The 21,918-nt window shown below is 45.6% G+C and overlaps 1 long non-coding RNA gene across 4 annotated transcripts; it reads left to right on the top strand.

Moving 5' to 3' along the window:
- Window positions 1-873: 873 nt before the first annotated feature.
- LOC138793425 (uncharacterized) lies at window positions 874-21,701 on the top strand. 4 transcript variants are annotated; one of them, XR_011363262.1, is made up of 3 exons: window positions 874-941; window positions 16,811-16,900; window positions 17,380-18,054. It is a non-coding gene; the product is annotated as an uncharacterized lncRNA (long non-coding RNA). The 4 variants fall into 4 exon arrangements; XR_011363261.1 differs by lacking the exon at window positions 874-941 and adding an exon at window positions 1,483-1,563; XR_011363260.1 differs by lacking the exons at window positions 874-941; window positions 17,380-18,054 and adding exons at window positions 11,313-11,401; window positions 21,426-21,701.
- The last annotated feature ends 217 nt before the right edge of the window (window positions 21,702-21,918 follow it).

The following is a 21,918-nucleotide window of genomic DNA, read 5'->3' as shown; positions in this document are numbered from 1 at the left end:
TTTGTCCAGAATCAGCATTTCCCTTGTTAAGTTGTGTTCAGGATTACCAGAATTGTTGTTGTTTTTACTATTTTTGACCATAGTATTACAGGAAACCCTAATGACTTGAATATCTCCTTTTTTTAATCCCTCAGAAACACTGCCATCTGGTCTTGAACCTCAGCCCAATTCATTTGAATGAGACCAACTTGCAATACCATATCCAGCCTATGGTTGAGAGTGGCGCTGTTTTTACGTAAAAATATATATATATATTGAAAAATTGAAAAATTTGCTCAAAAATTTCATAGATATGGCCCAGACGCCAATTTTTCCATTGTATTTATGGCATAAAAACATTGATAGATCTAGCCCACTAGTTTTCTGATTGGTGGAGACTCCAGAGCCCAGAGCTATTTCTGTTAGCTGGAGCTAAGGAAAACGGGTCAAGGAGAGACGGGTGGTACAAAACCAAGCATACTTCTGAGGAGCCTGGAAATCAGGAGCCAATGGGATTCCTAGAGGGGTATTGTATGCACCAGACACATCACTACAATGGAGTCTGGTAGGAAGTGCAATGATCTTGAATGCTGGAGTATCTTTACTGGTTACCAGGGTGGAGTCAATGGATGAATTCCAATCCCCTATGCCTCTCCATGGCATGCTCCATAGTAGTTACTACAGGGAAATAAATCCTAGAGATCTAGGAGGGAGATTTAACAAACTGGTGTAAAATAGTACTGGCTCAGTTGCCCCTAGCAACCAATCAGATTCCATCTTTCATTTTCCAAAGAGTCTGTGAGGAATGAAAGGTGGAATCTGATTGGTTGTTAGGGGCGACTGAGCCAGTTTCACTTTACACCATGTTTGATAAATCTCCCTCCTAGTCTGTAAACTAATTGTACGGTCTAGTCTAGAGTATAAACCAGTTAGGGATCTGATCTGTGGCCTGATATACTTAGGTCACTGGTATCGGGTCTGAATAGGGGGTCTTGCTTAGTGTCTTAATAAATTGAGGGGCCTGGTCTGAAATAATTTAGGGTTTTGGTGTTGGGTCTGATTTCTCTAGCGGTTTGATCTAGGATCTGGATTATTATAGGTTCTGTTTTTTTGGGGTCTAAATGAACTTAAAGTGACACTGTCACCACCTTTTTGCATTCTGACTTCTCTACACAGGTGTAAAGGGTAAATTTAACAGTTTTCATACCTTATTTCATATCATACGTCATGGTGCTTGTTCAAGTAAAAAGTGATTTTTTTATCATCTGCAGATTTTGCTAAGTGGGCACGGCAACAGCGCCACTTAGCCCCACCCACAGTGCCACAGTTGGCCCCGCCCCTCCGTGATATCATCGGCACATAGGCCCCCTAAAGGGCCTAGACCTTTAGGCCAGCCTGTTCCAATGGTTGGCGAGGGGGCGGAGCCTATGTGCCTATGACGTCGTGGAGGGGTGGGGACAACAGTGGCGCTGTGGGCTGGGCTAAGTGGCGCTGTTGCCATGAAGCCCCACCCAGATAGCACAATCTGCAGATGATAAAAGATTTCTTTTTACTGGAACAAGCACCATGACGTATGATAATAAGGTATGAAAACTGCAAAATTTACCCATTACCCCTGTGTAGAGAAGTCAGAATGCAAAAAGGAGGTGTCAGATCTGGGCTAGAGTCGCAATAATTATTTTAGGCATATGGGCATGGGTCTGAATCAGGGGCGGGCTGGGCAGGGGGAAAGGGTGGCATATGCCCCCCGGGCCGGTCCCCCCACTTCACTTAAGGGCCGCGGCGGCCGGATATTACTGAGGCCGCTCTGCCACATTAATACTTTTCTCAGTAAGTGCAGTAGCGGCAGCTGCACTTTACATTGTCGGAGTCAGCAGTGGTGACAGAAAGCCGTGCTGACTCTGCCTCACACAGTGTCACACTTCACTTTTCTCATTGGTGGAGCAGGCAGCCTGTTCCATCAGTGAGCAAAGAGCAGTGCACGCACATGGAGGAGAGAGGAGGGAGAAGAGGACGCCTGCCGGGAGAGGAGCCGCACACCGCCCTGACTGGTATCTGGGGAGAGGGTCTGGGGTAGTGGTGGGTAGTTCGTGAGTGATTAGTTCAAAATGAACTAATCTTCAGAGCGAACTAGTTCATCTAGTTCACCATCCTGACAGAGATTAGTTCATTATGGACTAAACAGAAAGTGGGAGGAGCCAGTGATCCCTCATAGTGGGAGGAGCCAGTGATCCCTCATAGTGGGAGGAGCCAGTGATCCCTCATAGTGGGAGGAGCCAGTGATCCCTCATCCAGCTCCAGGAAACAAGCTCCCTGCTCTCACACTTGCTCTATAGCTCCTGATGCTGTAAAATAAGGTAGTAAACACATCACATACAAATATAATAGTAATAATATTAATAAAATTGAGATTGCACAGTAGACAGACACAGCCCATATGTGTGTATGAGAGAGAGAGAGAAAGTTTCTATGTGTGGTTCATGTCCCTCACCTGTCTTTGGGATTAGATCAGCCTCCTGGAGCCTAGAAGATCAGTCTTGCTAAAATCTTTACCCCCTGGCTCCTGTTCTGTACTCAAAATGATGGCTGCTGATCTGCTTCTCAGCTCCCGCATACACATTCATTATGAGTCAGTACTGTACACTACCACAGGGGGCAGTGCTGGGCTCAGTGATATGCATCACATTGAACTAGACTCTCCTGATTCACTCTCAAACCATTTGGTTCAGTAGTTCATTTAGTTCACAGGTCACATGATGCCTCTCTCTATCAGCTCCTCATAGGATATGGCTGGAGAATCAGCAGGCTGTTTTAGAGGAAGATTTTCTTTGCCCCCATAGCAACCAATCACAGCTCAGCTTTCTGATATTGCTCTGGCAAGTGAGAGAACTGGAGAATGATGAAAGGTAAACATTTTTTTAAAAAAAGTAAGCTTCCCAGTACTTATCAGTTGCTGTATGTCTTACATGAAGTCATGTAATCTTCCCAGTCTGACACAGAGCTCCTTGCAACATGACATTCTGTGGGACATACAGCAGCTGATAAGTACTGGGAGGCTTGAATATTTAAAAAAGAAAAAAAAGGAAATTACTAACTTGAATAAATAACTTTTGAATTTATTTTCTCCAGAGTACCCCTTTAACAAAAGTTTGTTATATAATGATCAGACGTATTAACTATATCTGATCATTTTAACAGACTATAACTCATCCTAGGAGCCAGAGCTTCTGTGTAATGAACTAGAACTGTTCAATATCTTCTCAGCAGAATCCAGAGAAATACTGAACTAAATGAACTAAATGAACTAATCTTTTCAGTGAACTAGTTTATAGTGAACTAATCACCAAAACGAACTAGATTTCCCATCACTAGTCTGGGGTAGTTACTGTGTAGTACTGGGGTCTGTAAGACACCAATACTATACAATAGCCTAGGACTGGCTGGAGCAGGGGACACTCACCTTCCTGTCCAGCCAGTCTCCTCTGTTATGTCCGGCCAGCCAGCATCTTCTCTATGATTCATAGTGTGACTAGCACTGCCTGTATCTCTCAGCTCTGACCAGACCTGACTAGAAGAGGCCAGAGCAGCAGAGCAGCAAGGACCAGCTAGTGAAGTGAGTGTATTGGGGAGGTGGGGGACATTGTGCTTTCTTCCACAACATGTGACTCTCCAGTTATTGCATAACTACAACTCCCATTATACCCTGGTGGCAGGACATGATAGAAATTGTAGTTTGGCAACAGCTGAGGAGTCACTGGTTAGGAAGCAATGATTTAGGTATAATTTATTTAGTAGTGTAGTGCAAAACTACAACTCCCATCATGCCCTTCTCGGAGGAGATAATGGGGATGGTAGTTTAGGAACAGCAGGAGGGTCACATGTTGGAGAACACCACACAAAATAAACCGTACCCCTAAATCATTGCTTACTAAGAGTGGCTCCTCAGCTCTTACCAAACTACAACTCCTATCATGCCCTGATGGCAGGAGATAATGGAGATTGTAGTTTAATAACAGCAGGAGGGTCACATGTTGGAGAACTCCACACTAAATAAACTGTACCCATAAATCATTGCTTCCTAACCATTGGCTGTTACCAAACTACAACTCTCATCATGACCTGCCACCAGGGTACAATAAGAGGTGTAGTTTTGCCATTGGTAGGGAACAATAACTAAGGGGGATAGTTTATTTAGTATAGTATTCTCCAACATGTGACCCTCCAGTCACTACAAGACTAGAACTCCCATCATGTCCTGGTGGCATATTGGAAGTTGTAGTTTAGGAACAGCTGAGGAGACACTGGTTAGGAAACAATGATTTCGGGGGGGGGGGGGGGGGGGGGGGGGGGACACATTAGAGGGGACAGTGGTACAGTACATTAGAGGGTACAGTATATTAGGGGGGCAGTGGTACAGTACATTAGACGGGGCAGTGGTACAGTACATTAGAGGGAACAGTGGTACAGTACATTAGGGGGGGCAGTGGTACAGTACATTAGAGGGGACAGTGGTACAGTACATTAGAGGGGACAGTGGCACAGTACATTAGAGGGGACAGTGGCACAGTACATTAGAGGGGACAGTGGCACACAGTGGCGTAGCCACCGTGGTCGCGGGGGTCGCCGCCGCGACCGGGCCCGCCACAAGGGGGGCCCGCGGGGCCCCCCGATCAATCACTCTTGTGACCGCAAGCATTGTTTTGCTTGCGGTCACAAGAGACTGGCTCCGTCTTTCCCACGGCTTCTGCGCGGCTGCCGGGGGTGTCGCGTCTTACCCCCGGCAGCGCGCGCATCCCAGAACTCCCTGCGCGCCTTGGGCCCTGACTTCCGGCGCGCAGGGAGTTCTGGGATGCGCGCGCTGCCGGGGATAAGACGCGACACCCCCGGCAGCCGCGCAGAAGCCGGGGACAGACCGAAGGCGAAGGAGTGAGGATCAACGTGGGAGCGCGATGTCAGGTGAGTTAAGTTTTGTTTTTTTATCAGCCTGTACGGGTGGGGGGAAAGTGGGGGGCATCTATGAGGGTGGGGGGCATCTATGAGGGTGGGGGGAAAGAGGGGGGCCATCTATGAGGGAGGGGGGCCATCTATGAGGGTGGGGGGAAGGAGGGGGCCATCTATGAGGGTGGGGGGAAGGAGGGGGCCATCTATGAGGGTGGGGGGGAAAGAGGGGCCATCTATGAGGGTGGGGAAAGGGGACCATCTATAAGGGAGGGGGGGGGGAAGGGGACCATCTATAAGGGAGGGGGGGAAGGGGACCATCTATAAGGGAGGGGGGGGGAAGGGGACCATCTATAAGGGAGGGGGGGGGAAGGGGACCATCTATAAGGGAGGGGGGGGGGGGAAGGGGACCATCTATAAGGGAGGGGGGGGAAGGGGACCATCTATAAAGGAGGGGGGGGGAAGGGGACCATCTATAAGGGAGGGGGGGGAAGGGGACCATCTATAAGGGAGGGGGGGGGAGGGGACCATCTATAAGGGAGGGGGGGGGAAGGGGACCATCTATAAGGGAGGGGGGGGGAAGGGGACCATCTATAAGGGAGGGGGGGGAAGGGGACCATCTATAAGGGAGGGGGGGGGAGAGGGGGCCATTCATAAGGGAGGGTGGGGGGAGAGGGGACCATCCATAAGGGAGGGTGGGGGGAGAGGGGACCATCCATAAGGGAGGGTGAGGAGAGAGGGGGCCATCTATTTGGGGGGGCAACATAGGGGGAGAGGGAATACACAGAGGGGGGCATATATTATTAGGAGGTCACATAGAGTCAGGGCTACCCACTAAATGAGGGTGTAAAGGGGACAGTACAGATGTGTAGAGAGATGGAGATGGTGTCAGAGTGTGGAGCCTAATATGTCTGTCTGGCAGATTCTGTGGATTCGTGGCTCGGAGAAGTTCTCATAACGGCCCAGGACGGATGGAGAAGAAGATGAAAAGGGAAGAACTCCGATCAGAGAAGACGTCTCCTGTGAGTCACCTGATATAACTGCACTGTAATGTATATGGTGTATAGAACCTGTGTAGAGCTGCATCCACCTCTATATGACTGGATGAGGTGATTTAGTATACTGGATTTGGTCAGTAACAATATGGTGGTGATGGTTGTGGTGTGGCGGTTATGTTTCCTCCCTATATACTGGTATTACTGGTAATATTGGTCTCAGTATACAGGATTTGGTCGGTAACAGTATGGCGGTAATAGGTAATATCTGTCTTGGTGTGTGTGTGTGTGTGTATATATATATATATATATATATATATATATATATATATATATATATATATACACAGTGGTACCTTGGTTTAAGAGTAACTTCGTTTAAGAGCGTTTTGGTTTAAGAGCTCACAGTTTTTCAAAATTGTGACTTGGTTTAAGAGCATTGCTTTGGTTTAAGAACTTCCTGTATTGGGTGGGAGTGCGAGTGGAGAAGGGGCATGGCCTGCATAGCGGGGTCTACAGCACTGTACTCTAAACACCTTCCAAATCATAGCAGATCCCCTTCAGGCTGGGGCTTACATCAGGGGACAGGACTGTGGAGGTAATCTCCCCATAGCTGTAACCCCCCTCTCCCCGGACAGAGAGTGCTGCTATACTGTGCCCACATCTGTCCTGCTCATTCCTTCATGCTCCCTGCAGTCTCTATCAGCCCTTGTGTTTCCCATCCTCTCCATTACTGTACAGTACAGAATAATAAATATATTTGGGGTGTGGAACCAATTGTCTGCATTTACATGATTTCTTATAGGAAAATTTGGTTTAAGAGTGGATTTGGATTACAAGCACGGTCCTGGAACGAATTATGCTCATAATCCAAGGCACCACTGTATATATATATATATATATATATATACACACACACACAATAGCATCACTTGGTCGTGAACGGAGGGGGGGGGGGCCCAAGTTGGCCTCTCGCACCAGGGCCCAGGAGACATTAGCTACGCCCCTGGTGGCACAGTACATTAGAGAGGACAGTGGTACAGTACATTAGAGGGGACAGTGGTACAGTACATTAGAGGACAGTGGTACAGTACATTAAAGGGGACAGTGGCACAGTACATTAGAGAGGACAATGGTACAGTACATTGGGGGGGCAGTGGTACAGTACATTAGAGGGGACAGTGGCACAGTACATTAGAGAGGACAGTGGTACAGTACATTAGGAGTGACAGTGGCACAGTACATTAGAGGGGTCAGTGGTACAGTACGTTAGAGGGGACAGTGGCACAGTACATTAGAGGGGGCAGTGGTACAGTACATTAGAGAGAACAGTGGTACAGTACATTAGAGAGGACAGTGGTACAGTACATTAGAGAGGACAGTGGCACAGTACATTAGAGGGGTCAGTGGTACAGTACATTAGAGGGGACAGTGGCACAGTACATTAGAGAGGACAGTGGCACAGTACATCAGAGGACATTGGTACAGTACATTAGAAGACAGTGGTACAGTACATTAGGGGACTGTGATACATTACATTAGAGGACAGTGGTACAGTACATTAGAGAGGACAGTGGCACAGTACATTAGAGGGGTCAGTGGTACAGTACATTAGGAGTGACCGTGGCACAGTACATTAGAGAGGACAGTGGTACAGTACATTAGAGGGGACAGTGGCACAGTACATTAGAGGGGTCAGTGGTACAGTACATTAGAGGGGACAGTGGCACAGTACATTAGAGGGGTCAGTGGTACAGTACATTAGAGGACAGTGGTACAGTACATTAGAGGACAGTGGTACAGTACATTAGAGGGGACAGTGGTACAGTACATTAGAGAGGACATTGGTACACTACATTAGAGAGGACAGTGGTACAGTAGAGAGGACATTGGTACAGTACATTAGAGGACAGTGGTCGAGTACATTAGGGGGGCAGTAGCATAGTTTATTAGGTAGGCAGTGGTAAAGTACATTGTGGGCACAATATAGTATGGGGGGGCAGTGGTACTATTTATTATAGACACAGTTCATAAGAGGCACAGTTTATCCAGGTACACAGTAGTACAGTTCATTAGGACAAATGGGTACCATTCACTTAGCACAAGTAGGGGGGGGGGGGGGTAACTGCAGATGGGGGCACAAAGGGGTGCCTAACTACAGATGAGGGCAAAGGGAGGGGGCACGACTACAGATGGGATACAAAGAGGGGGTCTTACTACAGATACAGGTATGAAGAAGGGACCTAACTTTAAACAGAGGCACAGAAAAAGGAAATTACTACAGATTGGTCTTTAAAGAAGTTACTGTTACTGTTTAGGGGCACTATGATGGGGAGCTTTATAAAGGTGGGTAAAGGTGCTGTAAAAGTAAGGTGCTGAAGATGTTTGTCTGGCAGATAATGCTGAGAAGATTTGTGGTTGGAAGAATTCTTCATGATGGAAAAGAAAAGGACACTGATCAGACCAACACTGATCAGAGAAGACGTCACCTGTGAGTCACTGGATGTGTCTGCACTGTACCTACATGGTATACAGAGCCTGTGTACAGCTGGTATCTACCTCTATTTGGTCACTGTATGGGGGAATATTGGCCCCTGTGTGGTGGAGTGTAGTACCTGTATAGTAGTAATGCTTGTGGTGTGACGGTATTATTAAGTAACCATTTATAATATAGTTACTATATGATTGTAGTATGTGGTCATGGTGTGGCGGTATTATTTGTCCCTTGTATACTAGTATTATTAGTAATATAAGTATACAGGATTTGGTCAGTAATAGTATGATGTCCATGTCCATACAAGGTATAATCCAATCCAGAGCAGATTAAATTTTGGCCTTATATAAAAATCCTGGGGCTGCAGAGGTTGGAGGAACATAAAAAAGAATCTATACTTACTCGTCCCTGTGTCCCTGCAGGACAGGTTCACCAGCTCTCTCACAGCTACCGTGACGTACGTGACGTTGCTCTCACAGTACGTGACGTTGCAGGACCAGGAGCTGCAGGAACCGGTCTGTGAGCAGTGATGCAGCACTGCGGGGGCATAGGGACAGGTAAGTATGGATTCTTTATTATGTTCCCCTCACCCCCTGCCGGCTTGGGATGTTTAGGTTCGGCAAGAGTTCTCCTTTAAGTATATGTGCCCTGGCGATTATCCGCTACTCATGGGCCACTGCTGTGTGCTTGCCCCCCAGGCTAGAGTTTGCCAGCCAGCCCCTGGTCTGAATGTAGGTCATAGTTCTGGGGCCTAAATTGATTTAGGGTCTGGAGTCTAAATTAACTTAGAGATTGAGTCTAAATAATTTTAGCCTCATGGCCATTCATCTGAATTTTAGGCACTGATCTGGGGGTCTACATTAATTTAGGGGTCAGGTCGGGGGTCTAAAATAGTTCTGGAGATCTAATTTTTAAAATCAATAGATTATAGATTTTAAGGGTCTGGTTTGTGGTCTGACGTTAGTTTGCTATGGGGCCCAGTGCTTTTTTTGTTTTTGTTTTTTTAAGGGGTATTTCACTCAAACATAACTTTTGATACATTGCTGCCCACTGTGAAACTAACAATTCATTTTAACTTGTTATTATCTATTCAGTCTCCTTCCCACAGTTCTGAGCTGCTGCTTCCTGCTGAAGACACAAAAATCTTGAGTGTGTGAGCTTTTCTCTCTGTCTCCCCCTCATCCCCCCTCCCTTCTGAGATGGATAATGTAAACAAGTCCCTTTATCTGCAACATTTTAGCTTCTTTGTAATGCAGGGAGGGTTAATCTGAGTCAAGTTGCCAATGAACTCACTGTGATCTGTCCCCCACTCCCCCCTCCCTTCTAAGACAGCTGATGTAAACAAGTCCCTGCTGACTGGCTTCATCTGCAACTTTGTAGCTTCTTTGTAATGCCAGGAGGGATAATCACAAAGAAGCTACAGTGTTGCAGATAAAGCCTGCCAGGGACGCATTTACATCAGCCATCTCAGAAGGGAGGGGGATGAGGGGAAGACAGAGAGAAAACCTAACACACAGATTTTTGTGTCTTCAGTAGAAAGCAGCAGCTCACAACTGGGGGAAGGAGACTGTATAGATAATAACAACTATAAAAAATAAATTGTTAGCCTCACCATGGGCAGCAACATATCAAAAGTTATGTTTGAGTGGAATACCCCTTTAAGTCTGCTTTTATCTATTATATCAACAATATGGTAGGGACATTCTATTAATAGAAGCTCGGAAATAGGGTAGAAGCAAGATGGCAGTGTTAGTAGATTGTATCATTATACATGGTCACTGTATGGCGGTTTTATTTATAACTTTTTTCCCCTTTAATCTTTATTCTGTGTTATATCTACAGTTAAGGCTACATTTGTAGGTGTGCAGGGATATGATGCTACACACTGTATGTGCATAAGGCCTAGAAAGGATTAGGTAATGACTCTATGTAGCTCTATGTAGATGAAGCTGATCCCCCAGAATCAATCCCACTGGTGGGTCCCGGGCCTCCTATTTCAGCACTAGTTTCCATGTATTTTAATGTAGGTCACAGCTTGAAAAAATAGTCAATTTTAAATAAAATATATTGTACAGTATATTCATAGAGCGGCCTGGGGGCTCCGCACTACAGGAATTCTCCAGTAAACCACTTGAAATAGACTTTCATGTTTTTACGCTAACTTTTTTTCTTCTTCTTAGAACCGTAATAACATGTTTGTGAATCAATTTACTAAAAATAAAACTTTTTGACCTAATTTATTAGGAATAAATTACCAACTCGCAGCGAGTGATTCAGTCATCGCCATCCCAGACCTGCAAATTAATATTCATTAATAAATCATAGGAACCGCTGTCAGATAAAAGGCCTGGCTTCCCTCTAAGGGAGAGATATGGGGCCCAAGAAGGTAGCGGATGGAAAAAAAAAATGTGTGTGGAAAGGCAAATGTACCAGGATCAAGTATGGCTTTAATGAATATCAGCCGGCCACTAATAGACGCAGCAGATCTAAGTTTGTCAGATGTAGTAGAGTTGAGTTTGTTATGTAACATACGTCGTAATTTGTGATTCCCAAATCCCATGTATATAAATCATAAATCTTACGAGTTTTTGGTAATTGATGACGTATTTTCAGGGATCAGTAAAGGTATGACTTTATAGTAAAATAGTTTTGCGTGTAGTGTAAGTGTATTCACATTAATCACTGACAGCAGCTCCTTGTGTACCTTATAGAGCTAAAATCAGATCCCCCCTTCCAGGCTGAGCTGTCCTGCTCTGTGGTGAGTCTGTCTATAAGATGGCTGACATGGAGGAGCATGTGACCATGCCCTGCCTCTAGTGACCTCCATAGACATGTTCAGGCTCAGTGGTGGACACTGGGGGCGGGGCATGGTCACATGCTCCTCCATGTCGGCCATCTTATGGACAGAATCACCACAGAGCAGGACAGCACAGCCTGGAGGGGAGTTTGATTTTAACTCTATGAGGTACACAGGGAGCTGCTGTCAGTATATACAGTGAGTACACTTACTAATACTGTACACTGAACTATTTTACTTTAGGGTGCCTTCACACGTACCATATCGCTGCGTATTTATCGCTGCGTTTTCATCGCTGCGTGTTTGGTGCGATTTTTACATGCGATTTTTGATTTTCACATGATTTTCATGTGAAAATCTAAACTCGCATGTAAAAATCGCACCAAACGCAGTGCCAAAAAACGCAGGGATAAATACGCAGCGTTAAATATGCAGCGATACGGTACGCGTGATGCTAATCTTAGGGTACAAACACACACACCGTATATGCAGCAGAAACGCAGCAGATCTGCAGCAGATTTGATGCGGTGTTCAGTTATATAGATCTAATCTGCTGTATATCTGCTGCGTATGGCAGCAGTAAATACGCAGCGTATACGTTGTGTGTGTTTGTACCCTTAAAGTGGCCAACCCATTTAACAGTCTAGGGATATGACTGCCAGGTGACAATTGGTTTCCTTGGCAACCAGTGGCCCCAGAGGCTTGATATGTAAATGCCTCAAATAAAATAGGCTACATAATGGCCTATTAGAACCAGCAGTGTTTACCTCTCTTAGATGGCAGCCATGTTTTTCCCTTTCACCTCCCTTTCCTCCAACCTCAGTACAAGAGCCAGCGAGTTTAGGAGGAGGAGGAGGAGGGTTTAGGCCGCAAGCTTATTGTCTCCACAGTGAGAGTGGCCATCTTGTTCTTGGGGGGGGGGGGGGGGGGGGGGAATGGGCCAAAAGAAGGTTTGAAAAAACAAGGCAAATAAGCAGCCTAAAAACAGACTTTACTGAATGGGAATTTCAACCTTTTCCACTTTGTAAAAGGGGTATTCCCATCTCAGCTTATACAGTTTTACTTGTAGGACTTGTCAAGTTAAATATTTTTAGCCTTTCAACACAAACTCAGATCTACTTATAAGCCAAGCAGCCTGTTCTATCACTATACACAGATACCTCAAGTACCCCGGCTAACAACTAACCTTACAAAGCCCAGTGCTAGCATACCCAGAGGTGGACATACCACTCCTGGCCACCATGACAATTGCCTAGTTAGTACACTGCAACATCTAGCTACTGCTAACAACACCTAGCAATCCCAAGGTTACTGCACTTTAAAAAAAAAAAAAAAAAATGTTTTTACGATTGTGTCCCTTTAAGACCATGTTCACACAGTGTGTGAACATCGGCCATTGTTTGACTCAGCCAAGATCAAACAACAGCCAATGTCTACAGTATCGGCCGGATGAACATCAGTTGAATCAGAATGTGGGCACATTCGGGTGTGCCCACACTCCAATCAGCCATAGAGCACAATGTAAAGTACGTCCAGAAGCCGTACTTTACATTGTAACAATAGGGTATCACTGAATAGCGGCCGCACAGAATAGACCTGTCAGTTATTTAGTGCGGCCGCATAGAACACCAGCAGTAGTGTATACAGCGTGTATACACTGCGGCCGTTGTTTTTTACATGCTAGTGCAACTGCACACTGGCAATAAATAGCGTCCGTTGTCGCAAACTGCAACAATGGTTGTTATTTATTGTCTGCATGCAGTGCGTGTACATGGCCTAAATACATGCAAACCCTATTAGAATAATATCACTGATAAGAAGAATATCACTGATAAGAAGCTGGATTCAGATTTAACGCTCCTTGAAAGCAACTTTGTGGTGGTATGATGAAGCATTTGCATACCGTGCGGATACAGTAACGTTTGGTCACATGACAGTAACATAATATAATTTACAATTACAGTTAATTGTAAAAGGCGTAGATCAAAGAGGCCCAGCAGAACGCGTGGCGAGCCGCGTCTCTTTCTCCCTCTATAAGACACCTCCGGAGATTTAGATCACACTTTTATACATGCTGATTCAGCAGGAAACTGCCAGGCGCTGGGAATTATTTTTTGCCAACTTCAACAGATGCCAACCGCTGAGAAGCAGTCAGGTCTTCAGACGTAATGCTAATTATTCTCTTTTAAGCGCACAGGGCCCTGGCATCCTGCTGTGCATTTCATGATGCAATCACCGCTGCTTACATAGAAAGCCGTAGCAAATAAATAATTCCCAGAAAATTAATAAATCAATAAGCCGCACGTACCATCAAGACTGGGGCTCCCCGGCAAGCCGAGTTTGAAGAAAAATTTTATAGTGTGCCATTGTCATTCTGGTCTATAATAGAAGTGTATATAACGGGAATAGAGATGAGCGAACCTGGAGCATGCTCGAGTCGATCCGAACCCGAACTTTTGGCATTTGATTAGCGGTGGCTGCTGAAGTTGGATAAAGCCCTAAGGCTATGTGGAAATCATGGATATAGTCATTGGCTGTATCCATGTTTTCCAGACAACCTTAGAGCTTTATCCAAGTTCAGCAGCCGCCACTAATCAAATACCAAAAGTTCGGGTTCGGATGGACTCCAACCTGAACCCGGTTCGCTCATCTCTAAACGGGAAGCTCTGAAATTCGTTACTTTGTATCCTCTATCCTATTACAGACAGATCTGTCAGAGATGAGTTTGCCATCTGGCACTATGGCATGCAGTTGTCCACAGGATTCTGAGTAGTTTCAAATGTACAGTTTCACACGCTGCGTGTTCCACAGCTAAATCTGCTGCGATAATGTGTACTATTAGCCACCGCCTACTTAAAGGGAACCTGTCACCCCCCGTACCGGGGTGACAGGTTCCCGACCCCCCGTTAGAGACCCCTATACTTACCTCATCCCGCCGGGTCCCGCTTCTGGATTCGGTCGGGTCCCGGAGATCTCAGCCGCTGCAGCCCGGCGCGCGCGCTGAGAGATGAGTCCAACACCCATAGAGAATGACAGGAGAGTCCAGCGCTCCGTCATTCTCTATGAGCGTTGGACTCATCTGTCAGCGCGCGCGCCGGGCTGCAGCGGCTGAGATCTCCGGGACCCGACCGAATCCAGAAGCGGGACCCGGCGGGATGAGGTAAGTATAGGGGTCTCTCACGGGGGTCGGGAGCCTGTCACCCCGGCACGGGGGGTGACAGGTTCCCTTTAACCCATCAGCTGCCAGGCTATAAATTTCTTCAATGATTTGGAAAATCACAGAAAAGACAAGCCTGACTTAAAGGCCTGTTTTGTAACCAGGCAGTACTCTGGCTCTCCCCAAGTGTTCCCAACTTAAACACTGCAGGAACCTTCTGGAAGGAAGGTGGCGCTTAATTTTAGTCCAATCACTTTTGAGAAGGAAGGGTGAGGAATAAGAGGAAAAGTTTAGCCTGTGAGAAGAAATTGTGCAAGGGCTTTACAGCTCAAAATTATTAGGACTTTGTGGTTGTCACATCATGTGTCTTGTTAAGAATTTTCAGCTGAGGTCTGGAATACTGGACACAGATGTGATGTCACCAGAGCTCTATACAGCGGGATTACAATCTCCCTCTTCCTACTGGTAATACCTCTGGCTATACAGCATACAGCTCAGCATACCAATATATATTGTGGTATATTACAGGGTCAAGTTATTAATGGGATCTATGTGTCTCCCAGGTTCCTAGCATATGCAGAGGATAGCTATCTGGGAAGGGTTAATTTCTAGAGCTCTTACCTATGTCTTGATTAGGTGCACCTGGCTAGGTATGTTTTAGAGCCAGGCTGTGCTGTTCACTGGGTCTCTAATGGTCCTTTTACACGGAACGATTGATCATTCGTTTTTGCACGATAACGATCGAATTCGAACAATAATTGTACGTGTAAACGCAGCGAACGATCAAACGACGAGCAAAAAATCGTTCATTTTGATCTTTCAACATGTTCACAAATCATCGTTGATCGTTCGCAAAAAATTCACAAATCGTTCAGTGTAAACAGTCTTTCAACGATTTCCCCTATGTGTGAGATAGGCTTAAACGATCGCAAAGCGAATTTTCCGTAAGATGTATCATTCCGTCTAAACGCTGATCGTTATAAAAAAAACATTGTTCATTCAAAATCGTTAATCGTGCAATCGTGCGAATTATCGCACCGTGTAAAAGTACCATTAGCCTGGAGAGGGAGACAAGCTGGATCTCCCAGAGAGACATTGCTGAAAAACTGAAAAAAGTACACAGGTTGCTTTATTGTGCTTGGCTGGGCTTAGGCTAGCTCAGTTTGGTCCTGTAGTTAGGGACTGTATTTCTGTTTAGTTAGCGCCTGGACAAGGCTAGGAATTTCTGTTTATGACTTGTGTTTGTATATAAGCAACCTGCACAATAAAACTGGCAAGGAAGCCTTTTACCCCAGAAAATTGTGTTCCTGCAAGCCTGGTGTTTTACAATATATATATATATATATATATATATATATATATATATTATAATATATAATATAGCCCAGCATACCATTATATATACAGCCCAGCATACCATTGCTTTGCCCTTCCACCTGGCTGCACTAGTAAGGCTGTCAGGAATCACTACCCCTGAATCCTTCTGAAGTCTTTGCCAACATGATACTCAGATAGAGGGTTCCTTCCCCCAGTGCATTATTTTATATTTGCAAACACTGAACCTGTCATCTAAGTAGTTCCATTCCTGTATCTGAATAAAGCAGAGTAATGAAAGGCTAGAGGAAGTAAAAAAGTTGAATTTACATGGGAACCCTGCTTCAGCCTAAGCAAATCCTTACAGCCACCTCTGGGAGTCCATTCTGAACTTCACATGCAAAGAACTGTAAGTTACGGCATCACTTGTCTCTGACTAGTCTTTTGTCACGTTACTATTAAAGGCACCCAAACCAAAACCACTAAGGAGACATACACAAGGAGTGCCAATTGGGGGATAACTACCACCATCATCCTAACTGCAACCCCGTCTTCACTGTACCGCCGTACCGGTCCAAGAAGTGTGGGAGGTTGGGTGGGAACACTCTAGCCACTGTGTGAACTGTGAGAGACCACGTGATCGCCAGTTCCATCAACTACTTACCTCACTGAAACTATAGATGAGTGAACCAAATCTTACAATCGAGATTCGGGCGGACATTGCAAAAAGTTTTAGATAAGTTCATATAGACGGCTGCCGCACAATTTAATATCCAAAAAGAGAAATAGTATGCTTACCTCTCCAGGCTTCCCCGGTGTTGTCCTCTGGGTCTCTGCTGTCCCTGGCTAATAGTAGCTGCCTCCGGCCTGCTCAACCGATCACTGGCCATGAGGCTGCCCCGTCTCAGTCAGTGATTGGCTGAGCCATCTGGAGGCGGCTGCAGGGAGACTGGAGAAGGAGGACACCAGGGGAGCACGGACAGGTAAGTATTGATGAGCAAACTATGTAAAGCAGACTAAAACAGCTAAACCCCTGCAATTGGTTAGCTGTTTTAGTGCGGTTTGTTTAAGGTTTACTTCTAAGCTTGGCAAATCTACTGAACTGAACTTTTGAAATGTTTTGCTATCTCTACTAGAAGCTGCAAAGAAGACAGAAGCCATTACAAACTCTCCTCTCCAGGTCCCAGACTGTCTCTGACTGAAGGAAGCTTTAAACACACATACAGGTATAAAGGCCAAGACCATGTGCCATACATATATATTGCATAGTTGTAAACTGGCTGAATCTAAGTCCATGCAGAGGATACAAAGATACATAAATGCATAGATGCATAGCCCTTAAAGTAACCAGTGATAACAGGAGGTGATTCCCTTTAAGCTCCTCTATTGAGGTGAATGCAGTACTTCACTCTCAGCTCCACTTACTGACCATAATCCAAAAATATGTTGCAGAATATTTGAAGGCGACGTAAGATTGAATTTTTTTTCCCCCTCTAATAATATAATCAATATAAATCTACTCTAACGGTTCTGCATGCTGTGACAAATGAAACTATTACATGCCTCTGCGATGGCTGCGGCTCCTTGGCTTCTCCCCATGTACCGATCCTATATTGTAAGACCAAACAAAGTGGTCCCTGTTGAGTTATAAAATGAAATCCTCAAAAAGGTAATTGAAGTGAAGCCCTCATGTTTTTCTCATCAGGTAAGACGACTTCTCGCCTAAATGATGAAAAATCCCCGAAGCTTCGCGTTTTATTGTTTCTTGATGAGAATTAAACAAGGAGAACTGTCTGAATTTCACTTTAAGGGATCGTAAAGAGATAAAACTAACTCCTGGAATGTGAAGGATTCATATATGGGTTTAAGGTGGATCTCCACCTATCACTTTTTGGGTAGAAGTCAACAGCATCAATTACATGGGGAGTTTTCCTATAATGCGCTGCCAGAACACATCTTATTGGCCAAAGTCATATATGGCTACATACAGACCAGAGCCCCTTGTGTTTGAAGTGAATAGGAGCCTTATACAGATGTATGGAGTTCAAGACTAGTGCCTGGTCACGCATAGTGCCTGATCAAAGTCTGCCGAGCTGGGGGCACCTGGTTAAAGAAGAAGTCCGGCCATCTTTAACCCCTTCAGTACCATGCAAATTTCCGCTTTCGCGCTGTAATGTTATCTATGTTCCTCAAGTGAGTACGATTACAACGATATGTAACTTGTATAACTTTTATTTTATTTGACGGCCTTTAAAAACTTAAAACCTTTTTAAAAATCTAAATGCTCCTTAAAATTGCTCTATTCCCAGGCTTATAGCGCTTTTATCCTTTGGTCTATGGGGCTGTGTGCGGTGTCTTTTTTGCGCCATGATGTGTCCCTTCTATCGGTACCTTGATTGCGCATATGCGACTTTTTGATCGCTTTTTATTACAATTTTTCTGGATTTTATGCGACCAAAAATGCACAATTTTGCAGTTTGGCGGGTTTTTGCACTTACGCCATTTACTGTGCGAGATCAGGAATGTGATAAAATAATAGAATTCAGTGAATTCCGGCCACAGAAAGACCTCTCAGTTCACACAGTGAAGCGAGCATCTCCGGCCGCTTGCTTCACTGTGTGCTATGGGAAGCTCTGATGCGGGCGCGCGCTGATGCGCCCGCATCAGAGCTCTGCGGCTGAAAGGATCGTCCGGACGGTACTTAAGTACCGGCCGAGATGATCCGGCCAGAGACCGGCCGTTCCGTGACGGAACGGCCGGGGTCACGGAACGGCCGATCTCTTACGTAGTGTGAACATAGCCTTAAACAGTAATTAGAAGTCCCCTTGCATTGAGATCAATGCTGTGTATTCAGTGTCCCAGAACAGACCCTCTTATGCTCACACTTTTAATATAACCAGTTCTGTTCTGGAAAGCTATGGTTCACTGCAAACTGCGCGTATTGTGTCACCCTTCTCAGTATTCAGGTCTGCTATTCCATTCATTTCTTGTATGTATATTCAGGTATCAGTGCCTAAGTGTATTATGTCACCCCCCCAGTGTTCAAGTATGGTACTTCTCATGTATATTTCACTGTATATGCCTAATTATGTGATGATGCAAAGGCTGGATGTCACGTGACTGCCCCTGCTTCCATGGTAACTCCAATGGTCATCGAGTTTTGACTGGGGTTACCATGTGACTTCCTGTTCTACCTCAGTCTTGTCCTCCACCTTCAGGAGACAAGTTCTGTGTCTATTCCTTACCACAGAGGGGATAGGTTGTGTCTGTTCTCTCTCCCTGCTAAGAGAGAGGCCTGCGTGTGCTCTGCTGCTCCAGTCCACTGGCTGTGTTCCTGTCTCAAGTCTCAAGATTCTCATCTGGGTGTCGATTCTTCAGTCATTCCTCTCATCATCTTCTCTAATCATCAACAGCAAGTATTTCATTCAAGTCTCATTTCACCCAGCATCTCATCTTCAGTTTCACTACTACTCCCATCATTCAGCACGCTACTCTCACAGCCTATTGCAGCATCACCCATTACTCTGCTTTATTCAAGTCTGCCTTATTCCCGGTTGCATCCGGAGAGACTGTTGCTACTAGTTACCACCGTTACAATAACCATTCAACTACCGTTGTTTCTGAACCTTGGCATTGGTGTGATAATTGGTGACGAGGACAACGAGGAATCGCATGCCTAGTCTCCGCTCGGTCAGGAGCCCGGTTTCCAGCTGGGATCCCTCGTGCCTAAACCGTGACAACCATCCAGTTAGCAGCTGCCCCGGTTCCTGCCCGCTACAACACCCTATCAGCGGAGTGGCCCCTAGGGGCCCGGGCATCGCATGTATATAATAGAGCGCCGATTCATTAGATCGGTACTCTGTTGGTCTGGTTTGCTGCAGAACAGATCAGCAGAATACCAAGCCGGGATCAGCATTATTCTGACTCTGACGTCCAGCCGGGTAAGTTAAAGGATCGCCCGGGGGGGCAGCTCGTTCACTACACCACCAATGATGGAGACAAATAGGCATTTAGATGCAGCTGTCAGCTGCAGCTGTGAGCTGCATCTAAATGGCTCATTAGCGGGCGCTAATGGCCGCGGTCCTAGCACCTAGGATCACGGCGGTTCAGAGCAAGGTCGTTGCGCGGCCCTGTTCTAAATTCCCCTACCCGACCGAGGACGTACAGTTACGTCCTTGGTTGTGAAGGGGTTAAAATCTGGCAGCCTGCAGGGGCAGGGGGGAACTCGATGAGGAGTATGAACTTACCTCTCCCCGTGCCCACGGTGAGCAGCAGGACCGGCCTCGGGACACTCCCCGGGCTTCAGGGTTTCCAGCCCTGACACGTCAAGACCCGGCTGATAGACTGGCCACTCAGCCAGTCAGTGACTGGAGTGGGACGCCGCTCCAGTTACTGATTGGCTGTGCAGTCTGTCCATCAAAGACAGGCATGGCCCCTAAGTTGTGACATCTTAACTCAGGGGAAAATTACTTCCGGCGGGGGTCCTGTGGCCGGTCTCACCACTGATTTACAGGTGCCAAATTTTAAAGGTGGACGGACTCCTTTAAATGCTCAAATATTCCATTGTTGTCAATGGGGTTTGTTAAAAAATGCTCGACCCGAGTAACAAGAACTAGAGTGTTTAAGTGCTCGCTCAATATAATTCAAGACCTTTGTAGCGGCCACCAAGATCTTGGACATTAGAAGGAGCAATGTACAGATGTGTCACTATCAAAGATCTGGACTTTTCTCAAGATGAACAGCTTTCGGTAGTTGTTCATGCTGTACGTCGCCACCCAGTGAATGTGATGTGAGTTGCAGCCACCTAAGGGGTTTGCAACTTTGCCAATTTGGTCCCTGTCCTGGTTAGGGCTTACAATCAAAATTTACCTATATGTACAGTATGTTTTGGGAGGAAACCCTGGAAAACACAAGAACTCCTTGCAGATGTTGTCCTTGGTGAGATTCAAACCTAGCCCCCCAGCACTGCGAGACTATCCAGTGAGTCACCAAGATGCCCATAGTGCCGAGAGAACCTTGAGCTCACTAAGGTTAGTCCAGACTTAAGTGTGTGGCTTTTGGTGTTTTAGTAGGTGAAGAAGTTGGATGCAGCCCTAGCGAATCCTGGAAAATATGGATACAATCTATGGCATATGGCTGTATCCATGTTTTCCAAAACTCTCTAGATGTGCATCCAACTTGCATCAAATTAGTATCATGGGAAATAGAAATCCTTAAAGGGGGATTCCTGTCTGTGAAATGTATAGTATATCCGTTGTCTATTAGATTTGGAACCCACCTCCTGAACACATCGTATCTTGAGATCCATGGCCTTGGGTCATCTAGTAGTCAAACTATGTTAGGAAGCCAAAAACTGCTGAATGGTTAAATTATAAAAAAAATTGAAGTTTTCCCGTACTTATCAGCTGTTGTATGCCCTGCAGGAAGTGGTGTATTCTTTCCAGTCTGAAACAGTCCTCTCTGCTGCCACCTCTGTCCATGTCAGGAACTACCCAGAGCAGGAGAGGTTTTCTATAGGGATTTACTACTGCTCTAAACAGTTCCTGACATGGACAGAGGTGGCAGCACTGTGTCAGACAGGAAAGAATACACCATTTCCTGTAGGACATACAGCAGCTGATAAGTACTGGAAGACTTGAGATTTTTGAATAGAAGTCATTTAATAATCTGTATAACATTCTGACACCAGTTATAATAATAATAATAATAATAATTAATAATAATAATAATATTTCTGTATTGCGCCAACAGATTCTGCAGCGCTTTTTTCAGAGTACCCCTTTAACGTTGTGAGTTCACATACTGTATGAATTGACGAAAACTTCTACCGTCCATCTGATTTACTATGGCTTATATACTACAGTATACTTTTCTCCTGAATACAACATACAGAGAAACCAGTCTGCAAAGTGCTTGTTAAAGCGGCAAGAGGCAGGAGTCCTCCATATGAATAGCATATTAGTAAGCCGGGCCATTCTTTACAGCCTCTTCATGGGGATCGAATAGCAATTAAAATGGAAGTTTAGAATCTCGGTTGCGTTTATACCGGTACATTGAGTCACGGCTTCTTGTCAGGCCCAGAAAAATTAGTCTCCCAGGGTAGACGCTAATACCAACTTCATTCCCATCTGACTTCAAAACGCATAATGATCTCATGAAAATCTGTGCGAGCTTTTCATGGGGCTCTGCGGTCTGCAGCACGGGAAGCCTGAGAAATGGATCCGGAAACACAGTGGCAGCGCGC

The sequence above is a fragment of the Dendropsophus ebraccatus genome, chromosome 5 (genome assembly GCF_027789765.1).
Source record: "Dendropsophus ebraccatus isolate aDenEbr1 chromosome 5, aDenEbr1.pat, whole genome shotgun sequence".
Taxonomy (NCBI): Eukaryota; Metazoa; Chordata; class Amphibia; order Anura; family Hylidae; genus Dendropsophus; species Dendropsophus ebraccatus.
The sequence above is the reverse complement of the archived record's forward strand: the minus strand, read 5'-3'. Positions and strand labels throughout refer to the sequence as shown.